Raw genomic sequence first — 13,862 nt, 5'->3', positions numbered from 1 at the left:
TATACATAAAGACAAACTACTTTCCTATCAACAAGTCAGACAAAATCCAAAGTGGCTTTGACAAACATTACCCGAAGAATGGCCATCAGTTGTGATGAAACAACCTTGTTAAAAATCACACTTTAACTTGGATTATATTGGCATTCCTTTGTTTCTTGATACTTTTGGAGAGCTTTGTATAGAAAAGACTGGGCCTTTTGTTTGGTAGTTTTTAAAATCTCAGACATTTGTTGCCCATCCACTATCCCTTCTTGGACTTGACAGTGAGATAGAATAAAGGCCGACTCTTTTTTTTTTTTTTTAATCTCACTGACATGGCTTTAGTTTATGAGACCTGTTCTCATTTACTATGCCTTTTGTTCATGGATGCTCACTCCAAAGGCAGGGCAAAGAGATAACCCCCAGGATTATAGTTTAATTAGAGACCGAGACCACATACTTTTTGTAAAATAGAGCATGCAATACTTGTTCTCAGAAAAGAAAAGTGTTGGACAAATAAAAGTTTTTTGACATTTCTTCTCATTTAAGGGAAGTAGTAGAATTGTGCCAAGGAGTGAATAAATGCTGCATCACAAACTGGATTCAACCAGTTGCATTCATTGGCTCCCTCTCCAAACACAACCTCCCTTTTCCTTTAGGTATCTTTGTGTTGCCTAGAAGTATCTAATTGTTTCAGTAGACTCACGACATAGCTATTTCAGGGCAAAATAATTGACAATGTGACACACTGTCATTCGACATTATCATCTACAGATTTGTCCAATTATTATCTGTAGTTCACAAAAGTATGAAACGTTTAGTTTTCTATTTAGATTGAATCAGTGATGGAAATGAACTGTAGCTCCTTGTCTAGCTTGTCTATCTCTATAGGAGTACATGCACACACGTTTATATGTAGTTCTACTTGGCACATTTTCATCTCTAACCTCTAAAAACATGTGAAAAGGTGCTTTGTTTTTTCAGGATGGAACTATTAAGCTACATATAAATATCTGAAGACATTAGTAAGAGAAACTGGGTCATTTCCATTTTCATGTCCAAAAGACACTAATGCCAGAAAAAAAAATACGTTTGGCAAAGCTCTTTTCTTTCTAAGCATTAAGAAAAAGATGGTCATAAAACCAAAAGGAAAGATATTGCTCTCTGAAGAATCTAGGTCCCACACTAACCACAAGCAAGAATGTTTATAAAACATGACTTTTTTGAAACTCTTTGTTAGTTACTTCATGCTATAGAAAAATCCTTCTGTAAGGAACATCACTTTATCCCAGATTCAGCTTTCATGTTGAAATCCAAGGACAGCACTGTGCATGGAATTCCCTCCTGATTGCATGAAGAAATAGTGGAGGAGGTATTTGCTTGATTTTAAGACCTCTGCACCAGTTCAGGACTCACTGTTTGAGTACATACTGTCAGTGCAGGCAGCATTTTTAATGCAACGATAATACCCTTTGTTAAAGCATCAAAGGACCCTAAAGTTATAAGGCCATATGTGCCATCCATACCCTACATACATAATATGTCAAAGAATTTCTTTGGAGTCTTTTCTTTACAATGACCTCATTCTTGGAATCCCATGCTGTTTGTCACAAAAGGAAGGAGGACGTTCCCTGTGTTTCTCACTTAGTTCCTATGACACTCCTTTGGCCATAACATGGGTATGCCTTCAAAATAGTACCAGACAAATGCTCCTGACAGCTGAGGTCTATCGTTTTCCACAGCAGGTTTCTTCCCTTGCAGCCTAAAAGAAAAATAAACATCTTCCAAAGAAAATGAAGGAAAATGCCAAAATGTCTCATTGATTCCAAGTTGAAAAAATACCTTTTTCAATATTAATTATGATAATATTTGACTTCAAGAGAAAGAGAAAAAGGAAAAGTTAAGAGTCGGATGTGAAGAACATTATGATCTCACAAGGTGATGTAACTGAAATATAGGATAATGTCAACTAATGACTGCAAACCAACCACTGGCTTTGCAAAGGATTGTTAACAACCTCTCAGTTGTTGAAACTATTCAGCCTGGTGACCACTGAATCTTAGCTCCTGAAATACAATCCACTGTTGAACACTTATTTTTGTGTTTTATTCATGGTCAAGAAGCACCAGCAACTTTAACAGCCTCTATGTTTTATTCAAATCATTTTTGAAAGGAAAAATAAGCAGGTTCTATGTAGTTACAGTGAAGTCACGGGATCAATAGCGGCCACAGAAAAAGTGTGACAATGATGAAGAGTTGGTTTTGAACTTAATGGCAGGGACCAGAACAGGTGATGGTCCCAACAAGCAGGCCAGAAGTCCTGCTAGCTCTGGGAGGCTACCGGGACTCTTGCTTGTCAAGCAAGACGCAGCCGGATGGGTTGGACACCACTGTCACCTGGCATCTCTAAAGCAGATGAAAAGAGACAATGGAAGAATAACGCAGAGATCCCTAAGAAAATTCATCAGTGACAAAAAAGATAAAAGGTTTCCTTCGGCAGGAATTTAGATAAGCACCAAAAATATTTCATTTGTAGGTGAGCAGTTCTCACCTCTGGTGTTTCTTTAATAACCGTGCATTTATAAGCAGAAAGTAGAAAGCAATCACAGGGAATTTCCCCCAGTAAAGAATTATAATTTTACTGGGTGGGGGAATTGGAGAGAGAGGCACATATGAATTGATAGTTCATATTCTCAGGATATTTTCAGTTATTACTACTGAGGACAGGTATGATGATTCTGGCTTAAAATTCAAAGTAACACCAGTGAGTGCAAGTAATTCAAAATCTCAGCATAGTATTGAAGGTGAAATCATTAAACCACAGAGAGGCCTCCTAGCACCCCACCCACTCTCAATTCAGGAGCAGAAGCATCCTAGTGGTCCCACCACAGCCTTCCTTCAGGCCCTTGGGAGTTGGTCTTTTCTCTTTTAATCATAACACATCCCTAAGAAAACAAAACCAAGAGCCAGGAGTGACCCATAGAGTGATCAAAGGCAGTCCTCATGTTACAACGGAAGCCCAAAATGATAGAGGCAAATCAACCATCAGTCTAGGCCTTCCACCTCCCATGTTCATGGTTCCCTCCTCGCTTCAACTTCCCCTGGGCAGGTTTAACTGTTGTCCCAGGCCTAGTAAGCACGATGTCTGAGAAATACCTGGACCTGGGAAGCATGTGATCTCGCTTCTGATTCCACTCTTGCAGAAATCCCACCCTAACTATATCTTCCCCTAGTACAGTTGGGCTGGGATTTTATAAGGCTCCTTTCCAAATGATGGAAAATGTTGGAAATGAAGAAACAGAAGATACAGTGACAGTGGCCTTTTCCTGTAAGCAAATGGCAAATGCATTCCCCCCTGGAATATTGGTTGGTAGAACAAGGGTACAGCAATTTCCTCCAAAGAAGCTATTGTAGATAGTGAAAGAGAGAAGGGAGCCCCCCTCCTCTGGTTCAACCAAGAATAATTTTTGAGTAACAGAGTTGCTTTATGACTACACTTTCAGTTCCAATTTCTCTTGAAAATGAATTTGCAACCTTACAAATCAAGCACAAGATTCCCAAGAACATGTTTCATGCAGGATAGTCACTCAAAAGGTACCCAAAGATGCTTTAGCTAGAAAAGGACATGCACTTTGAAATAAAGTTGGTGTATATAGGTGAACGAAAATAAAGACAATTTCTAAAAAGTTCCACTGAACACAGTTTTATGGAGGGTGTGTTTTCACCTCCTGTAAAGGATCTTAGCATTCCATAGAATAATATAGGGAGAAGATTTGGCAATGATGGCAGGGAACAGTGTTTTTCTTGTAACTACATCTCCTATGAAGTCACTGTTGTCATGACAAACTCCAGTCCTGCTGGAAGGAGGTTCAGAGAACTCACCAAGAGGCGAGACATGGTCTAACAAGAAGAATTCTATTATCTGTCACGACCAGGAAACAGGGTTCTGATGGATTTTAAATGTTGACCATTTACTATGAGAGACTGTCTTACAATGTATTATCTTCTCTACTCGTTTTTGCCAGCACAATTGCACCATGCTAGAAAATAGCTGCTTCAGCACAGTTTTCATTTGCCATACAATGAGTATATCCAGATTTGGGGGCTGCTCTAAATGGCATTTCTGCTCCCTCCCCATTAGGTCCATAGCTAGTCTCCTAAGCCAGCTGGTCAGTCAGTGGCCCATTGGCCAAAGGTCCAATTCTTGCCACTTGTCGAGTATGTGTGCACATCTTTTACATGGTGCTTCTTAGTCTTACCTTCCTGCTTTCCTTTAGTCTCTTCCTTTCTAGCTGACACCCTTCCTTGTACTGTCCTGTTTCAAATCTAGGTTAACCGACAGGAATTCTCCTTCATTCTATTGGCAAACCAATCACTCACAGCATAGCTTTTTAAAAACCTTCAATTATCTTTCATTGTATTTATAAGGCTTCTCTGTACTAAGGTTAGAAGATGTCACTGCTTGGCTCAAAACTCCTCAGGTACTAGTAAGTAAACAATTTCAGAACACAGAGCAAGACATCAGTGTACATAGTTAACCTTCTCCTTTCTCTAACACAAATTATCTACAAGAATAGCTAAAATTGTCTCTGAGTCTGGGCTTCTTAAGAAGAATAAGCACCCAGTAAAGAACCAGGGAATTAACAGTTTTCTAGAGAACCTGGACAATCTTAAAAGAAAAATGATTTACGCCTGATAATATTATCATCCATGGTGAACACACAAATAAAAATTCTAAGTTTTATTTTGTCATTTATATTGGTTCCATTTTTTACTTTTTAAAACTTTATCTATCTGGGGCCGGTGCTGTGACACAACAGGTTAATGCCCTGGCCTGAAGCACCGGCATCCCATGTGGGCGCCGGTTCGAGACCCAGCTGCTCCACTTCCAATCCAGCTCTCTGCTATGGCCTGGGAAAGCAGTAGAAGATGGCCCAATGCTTGGGCCCCTGCACCCACGTGGGAGACTCGGAAGAAACTCCTGGCTCCTGACTCCTGGCTTCAGATCGGCACAGTTCTGGCTGTTGTGGCCAACTGGAGTGAAACAATGGATGGAAGACATCTCTCTCTCTCTCTCTCTCTTTCTCTCTCTGCCTCTCCTCTATCTGTGTAACTCTTTCAAATAAACAAAATTAAATAAATAAAATGTGGAGTCTCATCCAGAGTGACGCATAGTGGCCTGAACTTGCAGGGAGGTTTGTTTGTTTTTTTTTGTTGTTGTTGTTGTTGTTGTTTTGACAGGCAGAGTGGTTAGTGAGAGAGAGAGACAGAGAGAAAGGTCTTCCTTTGCCGTTGGTTCACCCTCCAATGGCCGCTGAGGCCAGCGCGCTGCGGCCAGCGTACCGCGCTGATCTGAAGCCAGGAGCCAGGTACTTCTCCTGGTCTCCCATGGGGTGTAGGGCCCAAGCACCTGGGCCATCCTCCACTGCATTCCCTGGCCACAGCAGAGAGCTGGCCTGGAAGAGGGGCAACCAGGACAGAATCTGGCGCCTGGACTGGGACTAGAACCCGGTGTGCCGACGCCGCAAGGTGGAGGATTAGCTTATTGAGCCACAGCGCTGACCCGCAGAGAGGTTTTAAAAAATTTTTTTTATCTATCTTATTTTTATTTGTAAGGCAGAGAGAGAAAGGGAGAGACAGAGAAAGAGATTTTTCCCCCACCAATTCCTTCCCCAGATGGCTGAAATAGTCAGGACCGGGTGAGGTCGAACCCAGGAGCCTGGGACTCAGTTTGGGTCTTCCAAATGAGTAACAAGAATCTAAGTTCTTGAATCATCATCTACTGCCTCCCAGGGTGCACATTAGTATGAAGCTGGAATCAAAGGAAAGTGTAGCCATGATTTAAACCCAACCACTCTGATATGAGATGCAGCTGTCCCAAGCAAAGTCTTAACTGCTGTACCAAATTCCCATTCCACTTCCCTTTTGAAAAGATAAATGCTTTACTAATTACCAGTAGAAGGGTCATTTGCAATAAATACTTCCAGTTATACATTTGAAAGTCAGAGTTATGGCTGACATATTACTCACATCTCCATGTTATTTCATTTGTTGCCCAGATTCCTTTGTGTGCGATTATTACAAAAATAAATGTAATATTGAAGAGAAAACTGATGCATTTTGACAATAGACAATGACACTTTGATCATTTACATCCTTGGTGCTTAATCTAACCAAAAACCAAACTGAGTATCAAATATGGGATAATACAAATAATAAGACAGAATCTATGTTATTCCCTAATAAGGCAAACTCTAGAGAAACAGTAAATTTTCTTTTCACAGACACAAAGCTTCAGATTTGGTTGGTTCTCTTTTCTTGACCTGGAACCCAAAAGCTTTTACCTACCATTTGAGATCACATCCATTAAAATGGAAAGAAATGTATGTCATGTAATGGAGTCCAAAAAAATACCATTAATATCATCAGCCTTAACAGCTGAATTTGACCTCTCGGCAGCAATTCACCTACCCAAGCCCCATCCCCAACCCACCCCCCATTGCATCAGTGCATTCTGAATAGAACCTGAACCATGCATATAACCTGGTGAGAAACATTACTCTTCAGTTAGAGAATTTTCACATTAAACTCAACCTCTGTTGCTAATAAGCATGCAACATTGGACAAGTTATTTTATCTCTCTGAATCTCCATTTTTATATGAAAAATGAAATACCAACAGTCTTGTTGTGGAGCTTGAAAATAAGAGTGCTGGCACAATGCAGAGAAGAAATGCAATAAATTTTAACTATTGTCAGAATTATTTTTCAAAAGAACCTCTGGTAAACAGAGAGGGCAACTAAATTGGTATCATGGGTCTATGATCTATGCCATAAGAATGCTTCTTGAACTAAAATGTCCATAAAAATCACTGAGATTTTGTTAAAATATGAGTTCTGATTCAGTTTATCTATGTGGGGTCTGAGATTCCACATTTTCAATCAGAAACAAACTATAGGAAAATTATCTAAAGTAAGACAGAGGGACTGGTGCTGTGGCATGGTGGGTAAAGCCACTGCCTGCAGTGCCAGCACCCCATATGAGTGCAGGTTCAAGTCCCTGCTGCTCCACTTCTGATCCAGCTCCACGGTATAGCCTGGGAAAGCAGTGGAAGATGGCCTAGTCCTTGGGGCCCTGCACCCTCGTGGGAGACCCAGAAGTTCCTGGCTCCTGTCTTCGAATCAGCTCAGCTCCAGCTGTTGGCAGCCATCTGGGCAGTGAACCAGTGGATGGAAGACCTCTCTCTCTCTCTCTCTCTCTCCCCCTCTCTGTCTGCATTTGCCTCTCTGTAACAACTCTGCCTTTCAAATAAATAAATAAATCTTTAAAAAAGAAAAAAGTAAAGTAATACAGATACATATAACCAGTTAGGGATTCTTAGTGAAGATCTTTGACACTGGTGAGAATTCTGTAACATAGACCCTAATAAGATACTTTATTAGTAAGGGATATGCAATATCATTGCATACAATTCTATCATGTTTTGGATGAAGAGGCTCTTCATTTGTCCAAGTAACCAGTAGCATCCAAGCAAAGACAGAGACTCAGTTCCCCCATCCCCATTCAAACTGCCTCCCAAGTTTTCTTTTCCAACATGGAGTCCTTACTGTGCTTAATAATTAAACAATCATTAATTGCCAAAGAGCGAATGCTTAATCTTCAACCAAAACCAAGCTGGGCTATAAGCAGAAGACAGATGTGCCCTGAGGCAGTCAGATTATATTTACTCAGATTCCAGTGGTCCCAGAGATTTAGTCTAAGATACAAACAAGCCAAAAATATGCACCCTTCTACCACTGCCAGAGTTTATAGTCAAATGCTTAAAGCTTCCCTTACGCCCATGACATTTCATCATCTTCCCAACAGGCTTCTAGTTATTCCAATTGAAATAAAGAAAAACTCACTGTTCTGGGAGACCACCTCCTGCAGGACTGGCTCAAGAACTCAATTTCTTAGTCTGACCTTGAAAACTAAGACAGGCATCTTCGAGACTGCTGAGGTTTCGTCAAATTCCTACCGTGCAAAGACCATGATGCTCTGATTTAAAAGCTGAAAATAGCATCCTTTTCAGTGGCACAGCTAAACCCTCCATATGATTTTATGGTAATAAAACTTCAGAATGGCTTTCAGAGTCTTTCTGATGTGACTAGCGGTACATTTCTCTAAGTCTACCGCGACTTCCGGAACAAGTTGGCGGCCGATCTCCAGTTAGTCAAAAAAAGTCACGGCTCATGACCCCTCTGATCCGAGACCTGGAAGACGCGATTGTACAACCCTCCATCCCTCCCATGGTGTGAAAGAAGACGGTTGTTCCGAAGGGTACACAATATGAAACATGACTGGCAAGTTTTCTCCATAAACAGAACCAATCTCTTCCCTCACAGAGCTGCCTTTATTTGAGTAAGACATTTGCAAAGCTTCGCGTCTCCTTGAATCTATTAGAAACCCTTCCCTGAGTGAGGAAACAGACATTGTAAATGAACCATGACTCAGAAACCCCCTTGTACCAGAAAATATCCTACAGATTCCAGAGGCATTTTATGTTCTATTTTCCTGACATACTAGTCCTAACTATCTGATTCATTTATTTTTTTGTTTAATGCTTTAACCAGTTTCTGTAGATTATTACAGTCAAACAAGTGATTTCTTTCAGGGTTACTGTTTTTTTTTTCTTCTTCTTCTTCTGAGTTTGGAAGAGTTTCAGATTCAGTTGAAGGAAAGGCTCTGTTATATACTACAGAAACACCCCATACTATATATTCAGCTGAACTACAATAAGAAAAGCCAGACCCAGATGTCCCAAGCTAAACAGAGGGAAAGGAGGAAAATTAAAATTTAGTGTTTGTTCATGAAACACCCCACTTACATGCACCCCTGATAACCAGTTGGAATTCACAAAAATCTATGAGCTTACAGAATAAAAATCTAATTCTCCTGTCTCCAAGAACCTTCCAGCACTTTCTGTTTTTAAATGTTCTACACAGAAGACTTAGCACCAGAATAATGTATCAGTTTAGACAGGAGAAATGTGCACTTCCATGCTTTCTCCCCCTATAAAGCAGAACAAACTCAAGTTGCCATACACACAATCTGTAATTAACATGGAGATACTCTCAAACTCCAGCCAGATATGGTCCATAATTGTTAATATAAATAAAAAAATTAAAGATTATGAACTTTAGTTTCAAAATTCCATTTCCAGCAATAAGATTATATATGAAAATGCATCTAATAGTGAAAAAGCATGCATAATATTTGTTGAGTATGTAATTGTGACTCAAGCATTGTCCTAAGAATATATCCATTGTCTTAGAGCAACCCTGTGAGATAGGTCCTACAACCATATTCACTTTTCAGTTGAGGTGATGGAGCTTTAGGGAAAGATAAATCACTTGATCACACAGTAAGTGATAGAGCATATTTAAAAGCCCACACTCTCAACCGCTTTACTGTATGGTGTCTCAGTGTTAAAGCATTATTTATAATAATGAAAAATCTTAGCAAGCAAATGCCTAACAATATTGGCTTTGGAAAAAATAAGCAAAATGGAGTTCAATGCAGCCATATAATGGGGAAGAATAGTACTATACAATATGAGAAAATGTGTGCAACATAGTGAGAAAATAGATTTTCAAAACAGCATACAGGGATTCCTTTTTGGTAACATATGAGCTAGACAGGACAAAAAAAGTGGAAGGGCTGATCCCTGAAGGTAAGCTTAAGCATGATTTTTCTTCTTCCCTAATAATATTAAACAATCCAAATTGTAGAAGTACTTTTCCATTGAAGAATCAGTCAATTAAATGGCAGTCATCAACTGGTACAAATTCCCTCAAATAGTTCTGCTAACACAAAAGTATAATTTTGATGGCATTTGCTACATCTACTGTAAAATAGATTTTTCTAAAAGTCCATGTAAAATCTTAAGTAAAGATTTTAATAATCTCATAATAAAGAAGCTGTCAGTATTTTTCTAACAATTCTGCCAGGTAAGTGCATAATATTGGAAGAAACATATGGGGACATAGTTAGGTGTAAAAGGCATCTACTGTCCTGAGGCACAACCCAAACCAAAAGTCATAGCAAAACTTTAAGATGGAGGACATCAATTTGAGGAGAAAGAACCTCTGATGCTGTCACCAGGGAATTGGCAAATGACATCACTGTGTTCATAGACGATGCCTCAAGCTTCCAAACATGGTAGCAGATTAATGTACATCATCCATCCTTCTCAACTCATTCATGTTGAAACGTGTTTTTCACCTTTTGAAAGCCATCTGGCTTGAAGTAAATGAACACTTTTCTGCACTAATAGCATGAAACATATGAAAACCAGTTTATAGCAGTCACAAGCTTAGTAATTACTGAAGTAAAAGGGCTAGGAGAGTAATTGCAGTTAATATGAGATTAATTGAGCTTCACGTGGAAACAAGAAGACTGCAATAGAGTCTGAAGTTTCCCTTTTTCAAGTGTGAAACCATAAAAATATCTGTTTCATGCAGTGATCTAGTTAGTGACATAAGCCTACTGGAGAATGTGGGAGGAAGAAACCATGTTCAGAGAATGCCTACTATGTGCCAGATCTGTACATACAAAGGACTTCAAAAAGTTCACAGGAATTGAAATTAAAGATAAGTTCATTCTGGGGCAGGTGTTGTGCCACAGCAGGTTAAGCTGCTGCCTGCGACACCAGCATCCCATATGAGTGCTGGTTTGAGTCCCAGCTATCCAACTTCCTATCCAGCTCTGTACTAATGCTCATGGGAAAGCAGCAGCAGATGGCCCAAGTGCTCAGGCCCCTGCCACTCACAGGAGACTCGATGCAGTCCCTGGATCTTGACTTCTACCTAGCCCAGCCCCAGACGTTGCAGCCAGTTTGAGAGTGAATCAGCTGATGTGAGAGCTTTCTCTTTCTGTCTCTCCCTCTCTCTGTGATTCTGCCTTTCAAATAAGTAAAAGAAATCTTTTTTTTAATTTTGAAATGCATGCATAAAATTTTTATATTACATTTTCAAAGAATCTTTGAAGACCCCTTTATGTAAATTAAATCTTAACCAACCCACAATGTACTGATGAGGACATTGATGACCAAAGACAGCTATATTCAGAGCCTTTATTAATAGACTACTCTTCTTCAACAATAAATATGCATACATGACAGGGGGCTTCTCAAGATTTGAGCTCCTTTTCTGAACTTCTTCTAAATTTTTTATTTTTTCCTTATTATTTACTTTTCCTCATATGTCACAGAAATGTTAACATATTTACTTTTAAGTTTTACTGCATCTGCTTTTCAATAAAAATCACAATGAATTGCATATGTTAATGTTTAAATCAGACCTACACTAGTCTGTTTTCTTTATCAAGTGCCATTCTTGTAATAGCCCTATACTTAATTGAAGTAAGATTTTCACTCCACTTGGAGAAGTCTAGATATTAATGATGTCAAATAAAGAGGTTTTATGTACACTATAGGTAGATATTTTCACACAGATTAATATTAATTCTTGACCTAATAAAACAACCTTCAGCTATACAAAGGAAATTCACCATCTACCAAACAATAATAGAGTTAAATCTTACCAGTTTGGATATTAACTTTGTGCTGACCAATGGATTGTGTTGAGCCTGGTTAATCTAATCCACTCTCAGTTCAGATGTGAGTAGACCTAGTTCTAAACTATTTGCAGAATATGGAGGAGCCACAGTGAGGATATTTACTGAAATAAAAGCATCCCATCCCAGAAAGAAGTTTGGGGATTATTATTATCTGTTCCACATTGTAACTCCTTTTAAAGTCAAAAATTTGAAAGATACTTGAAGTGGCAACTCAAGATAGAAAGAAATCAAGGAAGAGATGAGTTAAACTGTAATAAACTGAGTTGTGGCTCCTTAAAATGGTGAAGTCTTAACTCAGTATCTCAACATGTGACTACATTTGGAAATCTTTAAGTTAAAATGAGAGCACTAAGGTAGGTCTTAGTCCACTGTGACTGGTATCCCTGTAAGAAATTGGGATATATAATCAATGCACATACACAGACGAAAGACCATGTGAGGACATAGCAAAATGGTGACCATCTACAAACCAAAGAGAAAGGCCTTGGAATGAACCAACCCTGCTTACACATTAATCTTGGATTTCTGGCCTATAGTCTTGGACAAAATCAATTTCTGCTTTTTAATTCACTTATCTGAAGTATTTTGTCATTGTAGCTCTAGCAAACTAATACACAAACCTTGAAAATATATGAGAAAAATACACTGATCAAGGGGTAGTAGCTATATGGAACTTCTGTGTATTTGAAAAATATTTTTATATCAAATTATTTCCAATGAGCCAAACTCTTTTTTCTTTTACTTATTTATTTTTTCAGAACAACAAACTAAAGCAATGGGAGGAATGTAATTTGGCTTATCAGGTTAGAACCTGTTTTGGACATCTGTGTCTCATATCAGAGTACTTGGGTTCAAGTCCCAGCTCCATTCCTTATTCCTGCTTCCTGTTAATGAACACCGTGGGAGTCAGCAGTGATGGTTCAAATAATTGGAATTCTGCTATGTATGTGAGTGACCCAGATGGAGTTCCTGGCTCCTGGCTTCAGCCTGGCCCAGACCTAGCTATGTGATCAATCACTCGGGGAGTGAACCAGTAGATGTAAGATATTCTCTCTCTTGCTCTCTCTCTCTCTCTCGCTCGCTCTAGCTCTCCCCCCTTCCTCTCTCAACCCCCCTTCTCTCTGTTATTGTGCCTTTCATATAAAATTTAAAGTTTTTAAAAAATTAAAACAATGAGAGATGTTGCAGCAAAAGGGTATTATCATCAAAAGCAAAGCCTTGGGTCTGAGTTTCTACCCTATCAGCACCTGGAGGTGTTTAATAGGCACTGGTAAGAGATGAAGACAAAGGAGATGCAAGGAAAATGAAGAGATGCTGCTGATATGATCAAACCACACCAGAAAATATGAACACATAGTATAACCAGAGTCATAGGAGCAATGGGCAGAACATAGTTAATTTCAAGAAAGGACATCCAAGAAGTATCACAGTCCATAAAATGAGAGACTGGAGTCAATTCTAAAATCTTTGGTAACTGCAAAATTCTATGACTGAAACCTCTCTGTTAAAAATGATTTTGGCAGTTAACAACAGAATGAGAATTCAGAACACTTGATCAGATGTGCTATGGATAAGCTTTTCCTATTTTTCCATCTGTAAGAATCCAAAACTGCTGGAAAATTCTAGTAAGTTTCCTATCAAAGCTGTGTGTGTGTGTGTGTAATCTTAGGAGTGGTATAGAAGAGATTCACTTTTTTAAGAAGGGTTTATTTTATTTATTTAGAAGTCAGAATTACAGAGAGAGAGGAAGAAACAGAGAGAGAGGTCTTCCGTCTGCTGGTTCACTCCCCGAATGACCACAATAGCTGGGTCTGGACCAGGCCAAAGCTAGAAGTCAGGAGCTTCTTCTAGGTCTCCCACAAGGGTGCAGGAGCCCAAGCACTTGGGCCATCATCCATTGATTTCCCAGGTATATTAACAGGGAGCTGGAACAGCCTGGACTTGAATCAGTGCCTATAAGGAATGCCAGCATCACAGACAGCGGCTTTACCCACTGTGCCACAATGCTGGTCCCAAGATTTTCATTATTTTTTAATTAAAATATTTTTTCAGTTAATATAATAGAATACATTAGCTCATATTCAGTCAAAGCAGTGAAGGCAGCCTCAAATGTAAGCTCCCAAGTGGAGAGAATGTTTGTGTCTTATTATTCATTATAAAAACAGAGGCTAGCATGGTATCTGGCACAGACCATATATCCCACAAATATCTGTTGCCTGAATGTTTCATGAATGGATAAGCGTGCTTTCCATCAGACTCTATGTA

The 13,862-nt window shown here is 39.2% G+C and overlaps 1 protein-coding gene across 8 annotated transcripts in view; it reads right to left on the bottom strand.

Annotated features, from left to right (window-relative positions):
- Window positions 1–13,862, bottom strand: part of MECOM (MDS1 and EVI1 complex locus) — a 597,402-nt gene that overhangs the window by 337,073 nt on the left and 246,467 nt on the right. The gene's annotated exons all lie outside the window — the stretch shown is intronic.

The sequence above is a fragment of the Oryctolagus cuniculus genome, chromosome 4 (assembly GCF_964237555.1).
Source record: "Oryctolagus cuniculus chromosome 4, mOryCun1.1, whole genome shotgun sequence".
NCBI classification, from domain to species: domain Eukaryota; kingdom Metazoa; phylum Chordata; class Mammalia; order Lagomorpha; family Leporidae; genus Oryctolagus; species Oryctolagus cuniculus.
This window is presented reverse-complemented; position numbering and strand designations above follow the sequence as displayed.